The sequence below is a fragment of the Ixodes scapularis genome, unplaced genomic scaffold (assembly GCF_016920785.2).
Source record: "Ixodes scapularis isolate PalLabHiFi unplaced genomic scaffold, ASM1692078v2 PGA_scaffold12__126_contigs__length_90152505, whole genome shotgun sequence".
NCBI classification, from domain to species: domain Eukaryota; kingdom Metazoa; phylum Arthropoda; class Arachnida; order Ixodida; family Ixodidae; genus Ixodes; species Ixodes scapularis.
The window spans coordinates 8,731,434-8,740,178 of record NW_024609838.1 but is presented as its reverse complement, the minus strand read 5'-3'; the positions used below and the strand labels follow the sequence as shown (position 1 = coordinate 8,740,178).

The window sequence follows — 8,745 nt, the reverse complement described above, 5'->3', positions numbered from 1 at the left end:
TTCATACGAGCACTGAACGTCCCTGAATTGACTCATCCAATCACCAAACCAGTACCGATGTGCACGGTGGACCCCTTCTTTCGTTTCTAATAAATTGCACTGTTCTCTCTTTCTATACTGCTCCGGCAATTTATGGGGTTCTAAAATAGCGGTGTCGTTGGCAGTGGCGGATCCAAGGAGGGGGCGGTGGGGGTGATCGCCCTCCCAAACGCCTCGCCAGGCACCCCTCCCCCCGGGGTTCTTCGTCAGCTCGAAGAAAAAACGTAAGCAATCGACGCAGGATACAGCTTGTACAACCAGGTGACCAATTGCTTTTCTTCTCAACTGAGAGAGGAAGCAAATGCTCTGGGTACAGTGTAGTCTGGGTCTGAGCTTCTCCTGAAGACGCTCCGGACTTCCCCACGACCTTGGCTTAAACATAAGCCCGCTTTCGTCCTCGCCTCCATCCCTCACTGAGGATCAGATCAGCGCTGCAGCGCGGAATACAGAAAGAAGCCGACGAGTGCCAGAAGGGGGAGATGTTTCCTCTAATGGGCTTCATACTGCCTGCGGTACGATTTCTCGTGGCGGGAAGCTAATAAAAGAAAGATAAACGGTACGAGCACTCTAAAGGCTGGAGGCTGCTTACGCTAGGGAGCCTTCATGTGCGCTCATGAAGGCACCCTAGCTTACAAGGGGTCCTCAAGCCGACGCCGTAGGCATTTATTTGTATACAATGCCGTTTCAACTTAGGGTGGCGGGACATATTTTAGGAAAGGCGCCCGCTACCCCTTGTCTCCCCTTGGCGCCGTCTTTACTTTTCAAGTTAAACGCGGCTCCTGTGGATTGACGGCAGAGCTTTCGCCCGGCTTTGCAGGAGCGAATATGTGTGTGTCTAATGGAACAGAGGCGGGGCTTGCTGGTTTCCGACTGCGGCTTCGAATTCCCTACCTAAGGGACTTGGGGAAAACGAGCCTTTTCAAAGATCCGACTATACATGAATTAAATAGAGAGTGCCTGTGCCCCTTCGAGTGAACACCGACTCCCAAACATCCATGCTGCAGTCGTGATCGGCCTTTAGCCCAGTTGAGATTCGCCGACCGGACAACCGCTCTGCCCCATCATATCTCTGCACCTGTCCTCTTGACCCTGACGAATGAGCTAACTAACCAGAAACAAGTGTTCTTTTCACACAGAAAATATCCAGACGAATTGCAATTGAATATAATTTGGAAGGATCCATTGCTGGTTTAAGGTCTTATCTAAGTTCAAAAGTTATAGTTGCCGAACTGCAACATGCTTTCAAAAATATTCAACAATTATTCGCTTTCGTTCTCTCGAGTTGCATCCAGAACACGTGAAAACACGAGTTTGGGTTGGCAATGCCGCATGTGCTGCGCTCTGGACATTCCAAATATACGGCGAACAACCGACGAACTTGCATGGCAGCATTCGTTTCGCTCGCTGCGTCAACAGTGTTTTGACGCCGCGAGCCATTTTTGCGTTGAAGCCGCCGGGCCATTTTTGTCGCTTCTTTGCAACGTACTCGCTCCGCTGATTTAAGCCGCTCTTCCCGTTGCCGCAGCAGTTGAGCACTAGCTTCAACCAGAATGTCTGCCAAGGCAATGTCTTTAAGCTTCCCTAAATTGACTGCTCACGTAGTGTCGGTCTGAAACCCAAGTTTCAGAAAGGATAGTGTCACCACAATTTTCGAGATACCTCTAGCGTGGTCACCCGAAAGGTTTTCATTCAAAGAGTTCATCCTCGACAGGTAAACCGATACAAAAGCTCTCAAGATCTATATTATGTTATCAGAGTTTAATAAAAACGATAACTCTACAAAAAATATAAGCACTCCCTCCCCGCCGTTTTACATCGAGGAACCGCCCCCCCTAAAATGGAGGTCTGGATCCGCCCCTGGTCGTTTGCATGGGCACCGACAGGACCTTCTTTCTAACATTTGTCACACATTCAGTTTTAATATCCAGCCACTAAACTACCAGTATATACCATGGAAAAGTTCAAAATATTTTCACAATTTGGACACTCAAAAAAACTTCAAATTAATTAATTAGATAGCATGAATGATGTGAAATGACAGAAATCTGATATTCGTCCACCCGAGTAAGTTACCAAGCTTTCACCTAATTACGAAAGATAAAGGCAATGTCACTGATGGGTCCGGCTACCAGAGGGCCAGTACTTCTGAGGACTTTCCTGCGAGCTTGGATGCAAGCAAGTCAGTCGTTCAGCTCGATCACTAGGTAGATAGACTTACCTACCTATCTCAACAAGCTGAAAGCCAACCTGAAGGTTCCTGCTCCATGGAATTGCCATGCACTTTGTTATTTCTCAGGATTCATCATCTATAGCATGCAAGCTGCCTGCCTCAAATGTTTCAGCTATTGGCTCCATTCAACCACCTGCTCCGGAAAAATGTGAAATAGAGGTGTGTAAGACGACGGCTTTAACAAGGCAAAGCAGACACTGGTGCGTCAGGCTCCTGGTGTATCGCAACCACACTGAGGAACTGATCCTGAATGTGCCACACCTCCAGAGGCAGTTGGACCAGTGTCGTCACACAACATCCACGGAGTCAAAAGGCCCATAGGAGGTTAACCTTCTTCCAAGAATTCCATGACACATGCATGGGTATCAACGCAATTAGGTAAGGCAATGGTTGATGCCGTACAACCTTGAACAATACGCCAACAGGCTGCATTAATGCCACCAGAAGCAGAGCCACAAGCTTGGCCAGAACCCACAGCTCCATGGACAAGAATTTACATGGACTGCACTGCACCTATCGAAGGTAAAACGGTGCTAATTGTGGTAAACAGTTACCAAGATTGAAAGAAACCACTGGCATCAGCAGCCAGCCAACTCCACTGCAACAGTCGAATATCTGAGGAACACGGTCGCCTGGTTAGGACTTCCTGTTTGCTTGGTGTCCAATAATGGAACACCACTCCCCGGCACGCTGTTTACCGACTTCATTACTCAGAATGGAATTGGCCACCTAAGGACTGCACCTAACTATCCACAGTCAAACAGACTTCCCGAGAGAGCTGTCAGAACGATCAAGGACAGTCTAAAGAAACTCTCGGGTGGTTCTTTGGCCGCATACTTGCCAAGATGGCTCCTTGTGTACCCTTGCACACCGCCTACCACAGGAGGACAATCTCCAACAGAGCTCGTGTTCAACTTTTGTCCTAGAGTTTGCTGCATGGACCTCATCACTGAGACCCAGGAGCCAAAGGTAGACCTGGAAAGACCTAGCAAGCTTAAAGAAAGCAGCCCTGTTTTTGAAAGAAACATGGGAGCTGTAGAACAATGGCGACCAAGATCATCTTCCAGGCTGTCGAAAACTGCATGACTTTGGTAAAATCCACCATGGCACAATGAAGCACCACCTGGGCCAGTTGTGCCCCAGACGCTTTAACTCAACTCATTTTTAGTCAGATGATGAAATTACCACTGGGCACTAACTTGATTGGCAGTTAACAAGTGAAAAAACCAGGCTATGGACCAGGAACTGAGCAGGCATTTTAAGCAGTGCAAGGATGCCCCACCCAGGCACGGGGGACACCAACCAAGATGAACATTTAGCTTGTGCGGCAAAGTGTTGGATCATGCCACCACTAGGGGTCAGTGTTTCTGGGGGCTTCCCTGTGCAACGGCCATGGGCTTTCTCTCTTTTCCCACACTTTCCAGTGACCATGTAACAAACATGTATAACACGGCCATGTCAATTATTCCCTAATAAACAAATAGGTATGATCCTTGCACTCCATGGATGAAGCAGCCACCAACAATTTCAACATTGGTCTGTATGGAGTCAAAAAACAAGGAAATAAAGGAACTTCTGACACACAACTATTCTTGATGCATGCACACAACAGACTACTTCCATAAAGCCCTGCATGCAACATGGCGCGCGTTGCACTCTGGGAACTAGTTGGCCAGGGAGGAGAGTGGCATGGTTTCGGTTTCGATCGACACGTCGACCAGAGATTACACACAAAGCGTGGACTATAAACGGCCATTATCTCATGTTTTCTGGTCCCGAGAGCGTCATTTGTGGTCTATAAACTAACCTAAATGGCCAGACCTCGAAGCTTTAGCACAAGCCCGAGACGTATATAGCTTCTCTTAACACATGCTTGTTCTATTTTTGTACTTGAGCCTTTTTGTTAGCGTTTCGAGGTATCTGGACGAGCCAGTGCTGGGAATCTCGACGCTGCGAAGCTCGGGGATCTTGCTTATGTACGAATCAACAGGCTGTAGCAACCAATAAGTATGCATACATCAAGCTCGCGCCTTTACATTATATGTTGTTGATCAGGAAGTTTGTTCGTTTTGTGCGTCCATAGAAGAAATACTACTTTTTGCAATTACTGTTTTCTTAATACGCCTGTGTATGCGAAGTAAAACTCGGAGGTGCCACTGAAAAGCTTCTTATCTCTTATCTGTACTGACCCGCAGCACTGCACGAAGCGAAGTCCCCACCCACTTGCATTTTACTAATATTCAACATCGCGTATGCACGTAAAGTTATCCTGCAATCGTATAGGCACATTCGCGCATACAGACCGTTTTAAGAAAGCAAAAGTCGAGCACTTGTGTGAAAAATGTTGCACCATTCGCCAGAAGTACGCCGGACGGGTATGAACCCCTATGCGGTGCGCCAAACGAACGAAATTTTTCAAAGTGCATTTGACGGTTGCTAATGGCCATAATATTTGTCATGTGTTAGCTTTCTTCCTGCCTGAGTATGCTGCGATAATTTCGGACACACCGTTCAGGCACAGATCTTGGGCGTCAGTAAAAGCTCGTCCAAAAAGGCTTAGCGAGGAGTAGGGGACGCTTGTTAGGGCCTCCGTTGTAGCTAGCCCATCTCCGCGTTTGCGAAAACTTAATCGTCTATCAGCATAAAATTTGAGTGGGAGATATATGATGACACGAGGAAGACATCATAGTAACTTTGGTGCAGTAGTGAGGTCGAATTTATTGCATTTCCTTAAAAGTTTACGCGTCAACGCTGGGCTCAACTTTGATACTCCTGTGAAGATGCGGCTTGCTTTTCGCCCAATGAAGTAACAAGAAGCGGACATGTGGCAAACAAAATATGTGTAATGCTCCAGGTGACCGAATTTCACTTGTAGTTCAATGGTACTAGACGGGATTATTGAAATTGAACTCAAAGATGATGTGACTAAGCCACGTCCTATTACGTTTGCATACGCACTCAAATATTCGGTGTTTCGGGAACCAAAAAAAGTGCCCCGGCCTTCGTTTTCTATCGCTCGAGAATGAGTATATTGTACATTCGTAAAAAAGTCAGACAATCGAAATTGCAAGCAGTGCGTTCAGTCGCGGTGTGATAGCATGAGATGAATCTGCTCAGTCGAAACCGAAACTGAGTGGCCAACTAGTTCCCAGAATGCACTGCATGGTATTTCGCTGCAATGGGGCGTGTCGGTTTTGGAAGAAGTCCATTGGCCAGCAGTCTCCTTGCAACATCCTGGACACAGCAACAAAACCCAGCCCTTGCACCTGTTACACTGAGTACGAGCGTCTGACAAAAACTAACTCACGGAAAGGAAATGGCGGCAGTTAGGTCTACTGCAAACAAACTAACACACAGATACCTGACAATAATTAAGTCTGCAACTACAATGAAATAAAATGAGACAGACCCAAAAGCTGCAACCGATGACCATGGAGGGGACATGGGTCTCGTGCTTCTGCAAGAAAAAACACAGAAACTGCAAAATTAAAATAGGCAAGTGGATAAACCAAAAGGGTCAGAGGCAAAGCACAGGCTCCCAGAAGCGTAAAGGTGCTGCACGGTGAAGGCTCACATGGAAAGCTCATGAAGTAAAGGGATGGCTTGCAAATGTCTTAAGCAAGTGCAGAAGTGATAAACTTGAGGATACAGAGAGAGTGCATATTTCGAGGTATGCGAATGACACGAGGAAAGTGAACAGAAGAATGACAGGGGAAAAGACAAGCTAACATGGGCAGGAAGTCTCTGCATAGGCTTTCATGCAAGACACCAGGAAGGAAAGTGTAGGCTACAAACATCCACATGAAGCAAAAAGGGATGAGTGAAACATAAGCAGTGCACAGCAAGGACAAGAAAAAAAAAACATGATACAGAAGAGCAAGTTTGCATGACAGCGAAAGCTTCACATAGGCCTACATGCAGAGCAGAAGAAAAAGTGCTCCCCACAAAGAACCCTAGCAAGCGTAAAAAAATTCAGAGGCTTCATGCAGCCATACGCACAGAGCACAATAAAAAGAAAAGCTTCCCACAAACATCTGAAGCAAGCGTAAAAGAAAAAGAATATTCTGGGACTTCACTCAGGCTTACATGCAGAGCATAAGAAAAAGCAAGCTTCCCACAAAGAGCTGAAGAAAGTGTGAAAAAAATTTAGATGCTTACGCAAACTTACACGCAGAGCACAAGAAAAAGAAAGGATTCCCACAAACATCTGAAGCAAGCATGAAAAAAATCCAGAGGCCTCATGCAGGCTTGCACGTAGAGCATAAGAAAAAGAGCTTCCCACAAACATCTCTAGTAAGCGTAAAAAAATTCAGAGGCCTCAGGCACAGCACAAGAAAATGGGCTTCTCACAGACCCGTAGCAAGCATAAAAAAATTACAGATGCTTACAAGCACAGCACAAGAAACTTCCCACAAACATGTGTTGCAAGCATAAAAAAAAATGCAGAGGCTTCACGTAGGCTTACATGGAGATCACAAGAAAAAGGGCCTTGCACAAACAACCGTTGCAAGAGTAAAAAAAATTCAGAAGTGCCTCGGTAAACAAGGAACGCAAAAATTGAAAGCTGCCCTTAACACAAAGAAGAAAGCAAAGTAAAAAAAAATGAGAACGGGACACCAGTTTCATCAACTAAGGCAATCTAAAACACTAATTAGTTCTCCGAGGTCCTGCCATCGACTGCCGAAGTCCCTGCGTTCAGCTGCCCCAGCCGCCAACTCGCGACTTTTTCCCCGCAGGAACAGTTGCAGCCGTGCATGGCAGAATCCCCTGATGAGCTTCATTTTGATTTCATGGCAGTTGGGCAGCTGAACACATTGGCTCTCTGCAGCCATCCTCGCTGATAGGCCGTCCAGGATGCCCCGTGCATGCATCAAATCCGCAATGAGGCTGCGAAAGACTCTTTCACAAATTGTGAAGAGGGCGCGTGCAGCTTCAGAGGGGCAGGTCAGAGCGTCAGGGACATAACTCTTTAGCCTGAGGAGGCTATTTGCAGGTGCCATGGGGACTCGAACAGCTGCAGCACACCTGTCACATGTAGCATTATTTTTTACAACTCTTCGTACCACATACCCGCGTAATAGTCAAAGCTATCCTCCTCAGGTTGTGACATGGTGAGTTCTACCTCCTCAAGAAAAATGTCGGTGGGCACAGCAGGTTGTACATCCAAGTCTGCGAGGTCAGCCAGGTAAAAGGAGGCATCGTCCAGTTCGTAGGACCCTGCCTTGGACGCCTTCAGGTACTGCGAGTGTGTGATGATTTTCAAGGTCATCTTAAACTCCAAGAAGTTGTGATAGGGTTGCCCTGTCGCACTACCGAAAACAAGTTTTCATGGCAGTCCTGCGTGAATCTGGATGTGAGCACAAATGAAAAAGAATGTCTCTCAATGAGACTTTGCTGCAGGTCCAGAATGGACTTAGTAGAGAGAATTACCCCCGCCTGCACTGGCTTGAACGCCCCATCCCCAATAGTGAGGTGGAGAAAAAGATCCTCAAATTTGACCAGAAAGTCAAAGGTGTTCTTGTAGCAGGCCTCATTTTGCCTGCTGATCGCAAGGACTGGGTGCCTGCTGCTCATAAGATCAAACCATTTGTTGACCTGTTCCAAGAACCAAGCCGTGGTGAGGAAGTTGGTGCTCCAGCCATGATTCTCCACCAGGAAGCGCAGGGCAGTGGCCGTGGAGTGACTGAGGACCCGTAGGGCAGTGCTCACCTACAAACACAGAACTGCTTTAGATCATCAAGTGTATGCAATGTTTGGTAAACTGGACTGAAGGAATCAATGATTTGAAACTTCCCCCTCAGTCAATAAAAGAACAGCATGGGCACTGAACGAAGAAAAGGCTGCTAACTTCCATTCCTGTTGTCCATACGAATGGTTTTTGCTGGTTTTTTATGAGTTTTTGCCACTCTCTTAAAGTTGGCAGTTCCACTTCATGAGCAAAGGTGATGAATGCCAGCACTGAAGTAAAGTACACTCCATGGTTACTTTGGTAGCTGGGCGTTGCTAAAAGTGTCACCGACTCCGATTTGTGAACCACTGACTGATTTTGTTGAAAACACTTTAAGGGAAGCTAAAGAGGTTCTCCAAAAAAAATGAGTTAGAGGTAAATTCTTCCGTATTTGTATCCTGCAAATTTGAATATGCACTATTTGCTCAAGAAGTATCACCCAACGCAAAGAAATATTAAAAAAATTCACTCGGCATGATGTCACGTCAAGAACTTTCACCTGGCCACCGAAGCTCAAGCACCATCTCTCGTGCAGTGTTCCGGCACATGTGACCAGCCTTGCCCAATGCAGTGCTTTTTTCTCGTGAAATGGTGCATCATCTGCTACAGACGCCTAGTTCCCGCTACAATCTTTCACGCCTGACCAACATCCGCTAAATCTTTTATGAAAGTTTATAGGTGTACTAAACTTACGTCAAAACAAACAGGCGAGCGAAAATCGTGAGCATGAGGTGAATCGCACACAATT

At 46.6% G+C, this 8,745-nt stretch overlaps 1 long non-coding RNA gene across 1 annotated transcript; it reads right to left on the bottom strand.

Moving 5' to 3' along the window:
- Nucleotides 1-7,369: 7,369 nt before the first annotated feature.
- Nucleotides 7,370-8,745, bottom strand: LOC121835328. Its single transcript, XR_006077543.1, has 3 exons — nt 8,691-8,745; nt 7,865-7,978; nt 7,370-7,508 (listed from the first exon to the last, which is right to left on the bottom strand). It is a non-coding gene; the product is annotated as an uncharacterized LOC121835328 (long non-coding RNA).